The 12,743-nt window shown below is 45.8% G+C and overlaps 1 long non-coding RNA gene across 1 annotated transcript in view; it reads right to left on the bottom strand.

Annotated features, from left to right (window-relative positions):
• LOC138467788 (uncharacterized) overlaps positions 1-12,595 on the bottom strand; it is an 813,106-nt gene extending 800,511 nt beyond the window's left edge. The window contains exon 1 of the long non-coding RNA XR_011268139.1: positions 12,429-12,595. This is a non-coding gene — a long non-coding RNA (uncharacterized lncRNA). The remainder of the gene's footprint in view (positions 1-12,428) is intronic.
• Between the last annotated feature and the right edge of the window lie 148 nt (positions 12,596-12,743).

Genomic DNA, 12,743 nt, shown 5'->3' with positions numbered 1-12,743 from the left:
GATGGGGGGGCCTAAAAACTTGCCTGCACAGAATAATTCCAAGCCCAGAAGGCCCTCGGGCCAGTCCCAAACAGGGAGTTAAGGAGGTAGTCCCACAAATGGGGTCCCTCACTCCCCGGACTATGTAAATCCCTGCTACAAGGGAAACCAATCCATCCTGGGTTATGTGTGGACTCCTCCAGCCCAAGGGGGGGGATCCAGCCAAGCACCTAACCCAGGGAACTTCCCTACTAACTTCCCACAGGAGAGCAGAAATTCCCCAAATCCTGGGCAGAACTTTTTCCCCAGGTATCCACCCAATTTACAGCCCCAAAATCATCCATCCTTCTTTCCCCAATTTCCTGAGCGCAGACCACCTAATTCGGGAGAGGGGAGGCCAAGGGTGGAGGGGTACCCAAATCTTCCCAACCCGGGGTACTACCAGAGAAGGGATAGCTACCCTTCCCGGGATCAGCCCAGGAGAGAAAACAGAACCCCGTTTCAGCCTGAGCGGGTTTCACAGTTAGAGCGCCAGGTTCAAAATATGGCACAGGATCTGGGTCGTATGCTGGGGGCTCAGCAGAACCCCCAGATGAGCATGCCGGCGCAGAATGCCCCCTACTCTGGGCCTGGTGCTCCAGAATAATGACGGGGGCAGCACCCGAATAACCCACCGGTTCCCAGGGAGGAGGCACAAGGGGAAGGGGGTGTAAAGCCTCGAGGAAGCTTCCTTCCCCACTTTTGAACAGGCCCTGGAAACCCAGGAACCAGAAACAAAATCTCCTACCCCTGAAAGTCTGTCACCCAAGGAGCAGAGAGGAGGTAGGAGAAACAAAGGACCCAAACAGGCTCACTTTGAGGAGGAGGTATAGATCTTCCAATTTGAGGGAGAGGGATCCTCAGAGGATCCTGGGAAAAGGATCTTCTCATTCAGAGATGGGGGAACTCCTCCCAAAGAAAAATGCGTCCCAAGGGATTCACAGACAGACTGGGTAGATGTGGGACTGAGATAGCGCCGCCCATCATCTCATCCCAGAACCAACAGCATCAACATCCCCTGGTTCAAACCCATCCTGGTGACTGCCTCCAAAAAGGGGGGGGCAGCCCAGAACCGGAACCAGGGGAACTCAGAATGTCTCCTATCTCCAGTTGCCAACTTTTTCTTTCAGATTCCCAAGACTCTCCACAGAATTCTGCCCAAATCTCATCTCTTTGCATGTCCAAAACCAGAAACTTGGCCCACCAGTTGTCCATAAATGTGCATTATCTGTGCCCCCTTGAGGAGAAGGAGGGAAGATACTATGCCCCGGTACAAGTACAGGGGCAGGGTACAATTTTGGCACTGGTGGACACTGGATCCCAAGCTACCCTTCTGTCCAAAAAGGCTTTCGATGAGCTAAATTCAGGAAGGGGGGAGAACCACCAAATTCCTCTCACCTCTCTTCCTGGACAACTTCAGAACTTTGACGGGAAGGAAATTCCCGTCGAGGGGGACTGCAGATTTGGACATTAACATTGGGCGACACAAGGTGAAACACCCGGTCATAGTAGTGACTCCAGAGGGCACCCCTTGTTTACTAGGGAATGACCTCCTGAGAAGGTTGTCACCCCTAATAGATTGCGTCAACAAGGTCCTCTGGACATAGACTAGCCGACCAATAAAGTTAAAACAGAGTGTCAACCATGTTAGTTTAAACGGCACATGCCACATGGTTGAAAAAAAATCTGACCAAGTAGAATTTCACTTCCAGAACAACCAAATTCCAGACGTGACAGTAATAGCAGTAGGACAACAGACTGGTGATGGGGGGTTCCTCTCTATTTCTGAAAATCAACCTTCCTTCCAGTTTAAGGTGGTATTCCACACTGGAAGGAAACATTTTGAAATTCTTTACTAATCTACAATCAGACATTCCCACTCCAATAGTGCAGAAATATGTGAAATCAGCTCAGAGCCTGGCTGATATTCAGCAAATTGGAGAGCCGTTGTTCATCCCTGTTCAGTTAAATGATGGGAAGGACTCTGTTCTCGCTCGAGTGTGTGTGAACAACGGTAAGAGCTTCATCAGCGAAGCCATGTTCCGCCAACTCCCAAAAGATCCAGCCATTCCCACTTTCAAACTGATAGACAAATGGGAAATGGATCTGGAAACACCCAATTCCAAACATCTCCTGCCAAGCAGGTGTATGCTCAAAATCTCCATTGGCAACAAGAGCATAGTCCATAGTTGTTGGGTCGTGCGAGACGTCACTGCCGCCTTTTACTTAGGCAGTGACATTCTCAATCGCTTTGCCATTAGGTTGGACCTAATAAACTTCAAAGCTTGGTCCCGATTAGCGGATAATCCCATGGGCTTTGATGATCCAGAAAAAGCATTTAGGTCAGCTCAACTGCTGCCTTATGCAGTTGAAATTCAGATTAAAGAGGAAGTCACTATCCCAGAAAGGACCCGGCAATTCTCCCTGGAAGTGAAAGTTAAAAGAGGACAAAAATTGAAAAACCCTGATGCTTATATTCATCTAAATGCTTCTCTCCAACAGCAAGGGCTGGGGGTAAACCCAACACCGTTAGTCAATCTAGAACATGACACCATTCCAATAGAGGTGGATAACAGCGACTTAAGGAGTATTACTCTAGCCGCAGGCACCATTTTTGGAATGGCAGTTGATGACCGACACTTCTCCATTGATTTAGGAAATGAACTGTTAGGACCAATCCCCAAGGACTGTTTTGACAGTGACAGTGATGACAATACAACACCAGACAGGATCTTTACCCGTCATGGGGGAACTTCCTAGTGTACACATCCTGCCCTTATGGTAAGGAAGATGTGACTTGTGACTTCAGGAGGGATGAGGTGATTTTCCAGGTCCATGAGGGCTGCCTTTCCCACCTGAAGCCCCCAGTCCAAATCAGCACTCTGACCAGGGACTTCTCCACCCAGCTGGAGGAGGCCGCTGAGATAGCAAAACCAGAAGTCTTTCCAGGCTTCAGGCAGATGGTTGAAGAGAGAGTCAACCAAGCTGATGCTTGTGTGACTCTGGAGCAGAAGCAAAAGTTGAAACAAGTTTTCTTGGATTTCCAAGATTTCTTTGCGGTAGACTCATATGACTGTGGTCGCACAGACATCCACACAACAACAATTCCCACGGACCCTGGCATGACTCCCGTGTTTGTGAAGCAATATCGTTTGCCTCTCGCATCCATGGAGTCCCTTACTGAAATAATTAAGAACCTTGAGTCCCGGGGGATAATCCGTCCAGTACACAGCACCTTCAATAATCCGGTGCTGGAAATATTGAAGCCAAACAGCCAGTGGAGACTCTGCACCGACCTTAGGGAGCTCAACAAATGGGTCCATACTTCCCGATGGCATCTTCCCTACATTGACCAAGGGCTGGCCCAGATCCAAGGGTCACAGGTATTCACTGCAATAGACCTGACCAATGGATACTGGACTGTGCCTGTCAGTAGGGAGGACCAATACAAACTGGCTTTTACCTTTGGGGACCAGCAGTACACATGGACCTGGACTCCCTTCGGATATCTCAACTCAGACAATTAATTCAACATTTTCCTACACAAGGCCATGCCCGACCTGGGTGCGAGGGGTAACCTGGCTTATGTAGATGATGCTGTCATCAAAAGTTAATCTGTGGAGGAACACATAGCGAAGATCCATTATGTTCTGACACAGTTGAGGGCCGCCGGAGCAAAACTTTCCTTTCAGAAAGCACAGTCGTGTAGAACCCGTGTCAATTTCTTGGGGCATGAGATTACTCCTCAGGGTCTCTGTCTCCAGGAAAAGAAAGTGGAAGCACTTCAGAAACTAAAGGACCCCACAACTCTGCGGGAACTAAGGAGCCTCCTTGTACTGACTAATTACAGCAGAAAGTTCATTGAGGGCTACGCAGAGATCACCAGACCCCTGATCATCTCTTGAAGGGGGGGTCAAGTGGGAATGGGGTCCAGAACAATCCGAGGCAGTAAGACAGCTCAAAGAAGCCTCTCACAAGCGCCTTGCCTAGCTTACCCTGTCAGAAACAAGGAGTTTTTCTTGGAGACAGGGTTCTCTAATACATGCTTGACTGCAGTATTATATCAAAAGCATGACAAGGTCAATAAAGTAATCTCCTATGCGAGAAAAACTTTATCCTCCGTGGAGGAAAAATTCAACGATTGTGAGAAGGCACTCCTGGCAACGGTGTGGGCATTGAAGAATTACCACCCGTTTATCCAGGGGGAACATATCATAGTGGAGACTCCACACCAGCCTCTGCAATATCTCCAAAGTGACAGAATCCGGGACGGAAATGTGAGTAATTCCCAAATTACTTCCTGGATTCTGTCAACGCAAGGCTTTCCTGTGGAGGTCAGATATGGCCAAAACAAGAGAGTCCCCTCGCGCAGGGTCTGGCTGACTTGCATGATTGTGCCAGAGAAAACTGTCTCGAGGACTAAAGTCTAAAAATCAAGGGCAACATGGAGGCATACCTTAATTCCCCACACAAAGTATTTGAAGACGACAAGTGTGAGGGAATGCCCACTGTCTATGTGGATGGATGCTCTTACCATGTTGACAACAACGGGGAGAAAGAACTTGTGGCCGGCGTAGGGAATGCATGGGTGAATGAGTCCCCAGAACCCTCCGCCGGGTACAAGATTGGTCCCCGAAGTAGTCAAGTGGCAGAGTTGATGGCTATTCATCAAGTTATCCTCAATGCTGTCCAACATCAACTCCAGGAACTCGTCATAATCACAGATTCGGATTATGTACGGAACGGGTTCGTGGAGCACCTGGTTAATTGGAAAACCAGAGGCATGTTATGTGCTAATAACAAACCCTTGAAACATGAGAAGTTAATCCAAAATATTGATGATCTGGTCACCTCGAATGGGATGACCATCTACTGGAAAAAGATCAAGGGTCATTCCAAAGTAGAGGGACCAGACAAAACTGGAAATGTCTTAGCTGATCAGCTGGCCAAAACCGGGGCCCTCCAAGGGAATCTAATAGAGATTGAGTCCCTGTTGGGGGAAACCCAGGTCACTGCGATCACTAGGTCCCAGGCAAATGCTCACAATGATCTTTCAACTGCACAATGGAGTAAGGAGACCCCAGATGCTGATTTGATTACGGCTCAGAAGGGGATCCAATAAACGGTAAATTCTACCAACACATTGAGGACCCTGAGAACTTTCCCCTGACTGATACTGATTACATTGGGAAAGAGGACCTCAGAGTGTTGATGAAATGTCCAAAAAATGTTCTGAATCCAAGACGGTTTGTTGGTAAGGAAATCCCAAGCTGGCCATGATCAGTGGGTAGTTCCTACCTCATTCCGAAGCCTGATGTTAAGTCACGCCCATGATGCAGCCACTGCCAGTCATAGGGGGTTTCAGACAACACTTGCGATCTTAAGAGAGGTTGCATACTGGCCACACATGGGGCAGGAACTCGACCAATACTTGAAGGGGTGTCTTGTGTGTGCACAATTTCAGCCAACATCCCTCACACACCGTGCGCCTCTCCAAAAGAGGGGGATGCCACTGCCATGGTCAGATTTGCAAGTCGACTACATAGGGCCCGTGATTCGCTCCTCTAGGGGAAATAAGTACATATGGACTGTGACATGCTTATTTACTAAATGGGTGGAATGTCTCACGGCCCCAAACTGCAAGGAAGAAACAGCAGCTGCCCTGATGATCAGCCACATCTTTTTGCATTTTGGACTACCCCAAAGGATTGAGTCAGACAGAGGTAGCCATTTCACCAGCGAAGTAATGACAAAGATGTGGGAGATACTGGGGGTTAAAAGGAAGCTACACATTGCTTACCGGCCAGCCTCTTCTGGTGCAGTAGAACGTTACAACAAAACCATTGTGAGCATCTTAAAAAAGTTTGTGGCAGATTCTGGGCCAAGTTGGGATATTCGATTACCTCTTGTCCTAATGGTCATCAGATCTACCCCTTCATCTGCAACTAAAATGTCACCGTTTGAGCTGATGACTGGACGCAGGATGGTGCTTCCACGGCATTTGCTCTACAGGACCCAAGAGCAGACATTGATCAATGCCTCCACCACTCATGAGTATATTGAAAATTTAAGAAAACACCTTCAACATGCTTTTGCCTATGCTCAGCGAAATCTAGAGAGATCAGCCGATAGCATGAATTCCCACTATGACTTGAAGACTACTAGGAAAGAATACAATGTAGGAGACCGGGTTTATCTGTACGATTTCCAAAGGAACCCGGCCAAACAGCGGAAATTTTTGCCTACATGGAAGGGACCTTTTGAAATTGTAGACACAATCTCACCAGTCGCCTACAAGATCCACATCCCCAAAGCCAGTTTGGCAGAAGGGGAAGACAAGTGGGTCCATATTAATCAGCTAAAGTGTTAGCATCCCAGGCACACTCTGCACCAACTGGGGGAGTCCCCTGCAATCCCAGAGAGGGCCGCTCCAGATTAATACATTTCCAACCCTAAAATATCCTGCATATAGTCTATAAAATACATGATAAGAATGCAAATGTCTCCTGATTTAAAAAAATGTATATGTTCACCCCGCTACATTAATAGTGGTGGGGAAATGTCTACAAATATGTTTCTGCCGCTTTTTGCTTTGTCATCCTAGGTGAGAAGAGAGAGAGATAAATCAGGGAGACTGCCCAAGGAGGACGATCCAGGGACCGGGAGCAAAGATCTGAAGGGCCCGGGGTACCGCCCAATACTCCCATCAGGACCGGGGAGGAGAACCGATCGATCCACCCTAATGGAGGAAAAGATGCTGAACTTTGCCATCTGCGGAATCAGAAGAAGATGAGGCGAACATCCCAGTCTTGCGAGTTCCATCGATGAAAGGTCAGAATGGCCATCGAAAGAGGGGGGCTTGTGGAATGTTTCACCCACGCATCCAAGCCCTACAACCTAATTGTACATTACTGGCAGTGGACCCATCATAATGGCTGCCGGAAAGCATGCTGCTCGCCAGAAATCATCCAAAAATGCACAGGGAAAACATGAAAAATAGGTTGCCATCCATTTTTGCCTCTGTCAGTGTTAATACAGGAGACCATTGCCAGCCCCATCCTTTGGCTGCCCACAGAACAAAAGCAGACAAAGGAATACAGAGCTGTTCAACAATTCATTTTCTTGATTGTCAAAATTGCTAAAATCATGGGCATGAAACCGCCAAAAAAATCCAACTTCTGGTTGGGTATTCTACATTACTCTACTGCAGAATCCACATCAATACAATGTTAGCAAGGATCACATGCTATCAAGTAAAATCCCCTTTTTGAAATGTATTAATTTAAGGCAGCTTTCAAAAATGGGTGCAATACCGGTGCCCGCCACTGACTGGCGCTAGCGATCTAAATTCTGACAGGAGACTTGTATTTCAGGAGGTAAACAGTGAACCTGAGTTAGCTGGGACTTCAAAGGCTTGCTTGTCCATGAGAAGTCTTCACACCTAGTATTCTCAGCAAGAAGGCAGGAAATCACGTGGTTCTGTTAATCAGATGGAGAGTGGCACCGTGGACTGATGCCCTGCTAGCAGGAAAAAAACAGACAAAGGATTCTTTCAGCTGAATAGGGTATGCTGATTTTGGGTGTGAACTGTCAACACTGCTCTGGGGGAAGGCAAGACATTTGACCTCTAAGCCAAGCCAAGTTTCTAGGGGCGGGGACAAACAAATGAGTGCACTGCAGTGGAGGCAAATTAATGTTTTATTAAATTGCTTATAAAATATTGTATCAAGCTGACAGAAATGTACAATTTGGGGATTCTTAATATGAAAAATGCACCCACAAATTGAGACGAAGCTGGATGCTGTAGGATGTTCTGAGACCAAGCCCTGTAATTATTAATATTGTAACGTCTGTGTTTATGCTAGAGACCTCAAAACTTACTGTAATATGCCCAGAGAGGGTGTGCACCTCCGTGTCAGATTTGATGAAAAACCAATATTGCGAACCCCATCAAAAGCGCAACATGTTGTCACTTCTGCACCCAAGCTCTTAGAAAGATCAGGGTTGAACAGAGACCTGTCTTAATTTATCTGTGATGAGTACATGTAATTTCAACAACTTGTGTATCTGGGAAGCATGTTTGGTTATGAAAAATAGTTTTTCTAAGTAAATGCTAAGGGGAGGGACTTCAGTCAAGCCATAAACATAGCATCACTCTGACTCATTCTGACTCACTACTCCGTTCTCCAGTCAGAGGACAGTAAATCCTTTAACCTATCATAATCCTTGGTGGGTTGGGCATAGAAAGTCAGCCTCCCCACCCACTTTCAAAAGACATAAAAAGAACCACTGAGACCCAGATAGGGACATTCATGTTCCACTCTTTAATCGATTTCTGCACAGCACGCTGCCGACCATATCCAGAACTTCGACTCCAGATAGACTCCAGAACTTGAAGCAGAGAGGCCTGAACCAAAAGCTGAATCATTCTCAGCAGGCCTCAGAATCCAGCAACCTAACCGAACTATTCAACACCCGGGCGAGCTGTTTGATTCTGGCTAGAACCATATCCAGACCCAGAAAGCAGAGCTGTATCCAGACCCAGAAAGCAGAGCTGTATTCAGACCCAGAAAGCAGAGCTGTATCCAGACCCAGACCAGACCGCTGTGCAGTGCCGATAGCAGACCCAGACCAGACCGCTGTGAGCCAAACCAGTGCCAGAGACCATCCTGGGGCGAGAGAACCGCAGCCCACCTGACAAGATCTGTGACGAGGTCCATTCCCTTCCAAACCTAGGAGTGAGTATCCAGCCAGAACTGTACAGAGCCCATCTCTTAGTTTAAAGTAATCTTATTCAACCAATTTCAACCTGTCCAGAACTGCATAGAGATTGTATGTCCATTCTGTGATTTCAAAGCTGCAAAAGTGTCATCTGTCATTCTGAAATCTTGACTTCATTTCTGAAAATCTACCTCCACAAAAACGTCTGTATCTTTTGAACCGTATGTCCTAGAACTTTAACTGTCATTTTAAAGCTAAGAACCTAAGCTGTCCAACAAACCCAACTCATTCTAGTTTTTCCGTAATCGGGATCGACGCACTTGGAAAAGGTGCAGCGAATTGCAATTTGACTCAATTTCACCACTTGTAAAAATAGCTGCTTCTTGCTTTCCACTGCTGAAATTCGTTTTAACTCTGCTAATCATTCATGAATCATTGCTAGTGTTGACCTGAACTAATTCAAAGTAGCTATCACCTACCCTGAATCTCCTACAGGGAATTAAAATCATTTTTACCATATTTTTTTTCACTTCATTGCAACCGCCTTTAAAAGTATTTGGCTTGTGTTTTACAATTATCCCTGTTTCTCTAAGCTTGCTGGGGGGAACGGGAACTGAACTGCTTCTGATTGTATTCCTGAAAACCTGTGTGCCCTCATTTCCATCTCTTCATATTGCATAGGGGGGGAGTGAGGAAAAAGTGATCAGATTATCTCTTGTTGAAACCATATCCAGTTTATTTCTGTGGTGCATTCTTTACATCATTGCTTTTCCTTGAAACCATACAAAGTATTCTCTGCTACCTTATCCTTTTTATACCAACTCCTAAATAATTAAAGAATTGTGCTCCTGTAGATTATCCATTGTTGATCACTGTTATATTCATAAGTGTGCTATCAAATATTAATTTATTCATAAAAGTGTGATATATATATATATATTGGTTAAGTTTTCCAATAAACCTTTTAATTTGCAAAACAAACCTACTTCTTGGCTCAGTGAGGTCAGGGGGATTCAAATAGAGGGGCGTTATATAAGGGTTTATCATCCAGATTTAAGAACTTGAGATAAAAATATATAAATAAGAGCTTCCATTGGGCATCCCAGACTAGGCATTGACTTAGTTGGATTGCTGAATTGAAGTCACTTACAGATATGATATGATATGATCGTTTATTTATATAGCGCCTATACACAATGTGTTTCAAAGCGCTTCAAGGCAAGGGAGGGAACAAGGGAAAAAACAACCACATTATTACAGGCCATGAACAGTAAGGATGTGAAATTAACTATCGTACTCAGCCTGACGACATTTCAGATAATCCAAGAGCTAAGACATAGATAAGGAAGGGAGGGGGAGAGTGTGAAGGAAATGGAAACAGACAGGTGACTACCGTACTAGGCCTGACCACATTTCTGGTAGAGCCGGAGGAAAACAAAAGGTGAGGGAGAGGGGTGCAGAAAGGGAGGGGAGGAACAAAACAAGCGACTATCATACTAGGCCTGACGACATATCAGATAGTGCTGGAGGGGTGTTGGGGAGGAAAAAAACAGTAATGGGAGGGTGGAGGAAACAGACGAGGTTGCTATCATATTAGGTTCAGGGACAATTCTGATAGAGTAAGTGCATAGAAGAAAGTAAGGGGAGGAGATAGGAAAAAGGAGAAGCGAAAGGAGGAGAGAAAAGAGAGTAAGCAGTCAAAAAGAGTGGAGAAGCAAGAGTAGAGAGCGAATACAATTGTAGAAGTCAGTAGTAACACATAATGTTGCAAGCCAGGATACAAGATGAAGATGGGAACAGCATGATTCAGAGCCACCATGAGTACAAGATGCAAAGGAAGTCCAGCATGAGAGTTGAGAAAGAGTGACTCACCGTGAATGAATGAAGTCCATAAAATTCAAATCCAGCATTGGCCACAAGACAGTGATGGTGAAGGAAGGCACCATAGTGAATGCTCTCATTACCAATGGTAATCCTCATTATTCAAACACCACCCTTGACCCCTTACTCAGGTCTCATCAACCCAGTCCATGTGACCACGACAAGTGCATTGATTGGGGATAACTCAGGAGGAGGGAGAGCTGCAGGCTTGGAAAGAAAAGCTAGCTCTTTAAAATGTTTCTACCATTAGGTGAAGTATACCTCAAAAAAGTGAGGAAGGAGACGAGGAAGGGGTTGTAGTTATGGGGTTTGCCATTTGTAATAAAGGTATGACATGCATATGGCATTACAAGCCCGCAGCAGCAGCACCCCTTGTTTCTCCGAGTTTTTGAAGAGCCCTGTGTGGTACTGTTTACGCTGTACCCAAGTATTTATGGATGGATTGGAAATGTCGTCCTGAACTAGTATTTCAACTAGCATAATAGAGATGTTATGTATTTCTGCACTTTAACGTGAAAGTGGGAGTTGTTTCTTCAAACATGTTTATAGTGATTAGGCTCTTGAACAGGGGTGTTGCTAGGTCTGGAAAAGATCTGGGGCTAGGCCAATGTCAGGACTGTCGGGACTCGGGGCTAGCTAGCCTTTTGGTTGTTTCTCCTGAGCTTTTATCTGGGGATACAACCAAAAGAGCCAGGGCTATAGCCCCCTCAATCCCTCCTAGCAACGCCTCTGCTCTTGAAGCAGAGTAAGAAGGCTATTGCCCTTGCACGCCAGTATTAGCATATCCCAATCAGTTTGGAGTAGTGATTTTGCTCTTTTGGTTTGATCTTAATATGTTGTGATTATTTAACTGTGCTGTATTTTTGTCTACTTGCTATATTGTGTGGTAATCCAATAAACTACTGATTGATCAGTTAATCCAATGCATTTTTTCATGGGCATTCTTGAAAACGTCAATCGCCCCAATTTTAACTGAAATTATTAGGACATTTGACTGAGAAAAAATAGTGATATGTGAAATTCTTTCCTACTGCTGGCTCCTAGTGGAGAGGGTGATAAACATAAATCGAGCCATGCGTGCGTCACTCTCCGCTGCCATTTTACGCTCCTGGTGGATCTGCAAAACAACGTTCTGCATTCGCTATACCATTGCCAAGAATGAAGCCAGTGTCAGTCCACGGATACTTTGTGGGTTGTGGTTTGCCAAGTTTCTCTCTCCAATAACATAGGCAACCGTTTCCTTAAACTTGTGGCAAACTGTACATATAGCTCTGCACATGTTAGCAAAGTTAATGTCTTACCTCATCCTGCGCCGTCGGAAGTGGCTAGGGCAAAAACAGCCATGACCTTAATAGGTTTGAGGAGAAGAAAGTCTACAAATGGGCACTGTATATTAATTACAGCATGTTGTGATTCATGAATTGTATTTGTCATCTGATGTCCGGACATATACACCCTGTGGTATTGCCATTAAATCAGAACAGCTCCATAAATTCAGCATCTGTGGGAAAATGTCCTCCCCCTAGTGATAAAAATTAACAATGCGCTGTAAATTCATTTCATTTGTAATAATAGCAATATTAATAGACAGGGTGCCTGCTACCACAGCGCGCCCGGGATGGTTTTAGCATTCGCGTTATTTTTATTTTTTTTGGTTCTTTCACATTTCATGAGTGCAGCAGAGCCACGAGGATTGTTGTTTAGTATGGAAATTGCAAGTGCAGCCGTTTCCAAATGACAACACGTCAGGCGCAGCCGTGCCTTTAAGCCCAGGCAGAGTATGCAGATCAAAAGGGCACAGCACTCACCCATGTCATTGTCCCCAGAAAGATCATTATAGACTTGATGCGCTATCTTTCCTCGCGCGCGGGCGCGCGCGCGCGCAGGCTCTCCTCCTGCCTTCCCACACATGCCCTCGCCGTTGCCGAGACGCGCAGATCCTTTCCCGCGATGAGCCGACTGAGTAAAACCTTCATCTCGTTTCCCCTCTTTATTTATTTTCCCATTTCCCAACATGGCGGCGCGCTATCTGCATAAGCCTTTTGTGTATTGCTAATGGACTGCTGGAACGCGAGCAGGGAATACACGTGCGCAACAATACGCTGACGGACCCCTCGGTGTAA

The sequence above is a fragment of the Ambystoma mexicanum genome, chromosome 4q (genome assembly GCF_040938575.1).
Source record: "Ambystoma mexicanum isolate Mex_15411 chromosome 4q, UKY_AmexF1_1, whole genome shotgun sequence".
NCBI lineage: Eukaryota > Metazoa > Chordata > Amphibia > Caudata > Ambystomatidae > Ambystoma > Ambystoma mexicanum.
This window is presented reverse-complemented; position numbering and strand designations above follow the sequence as displayed.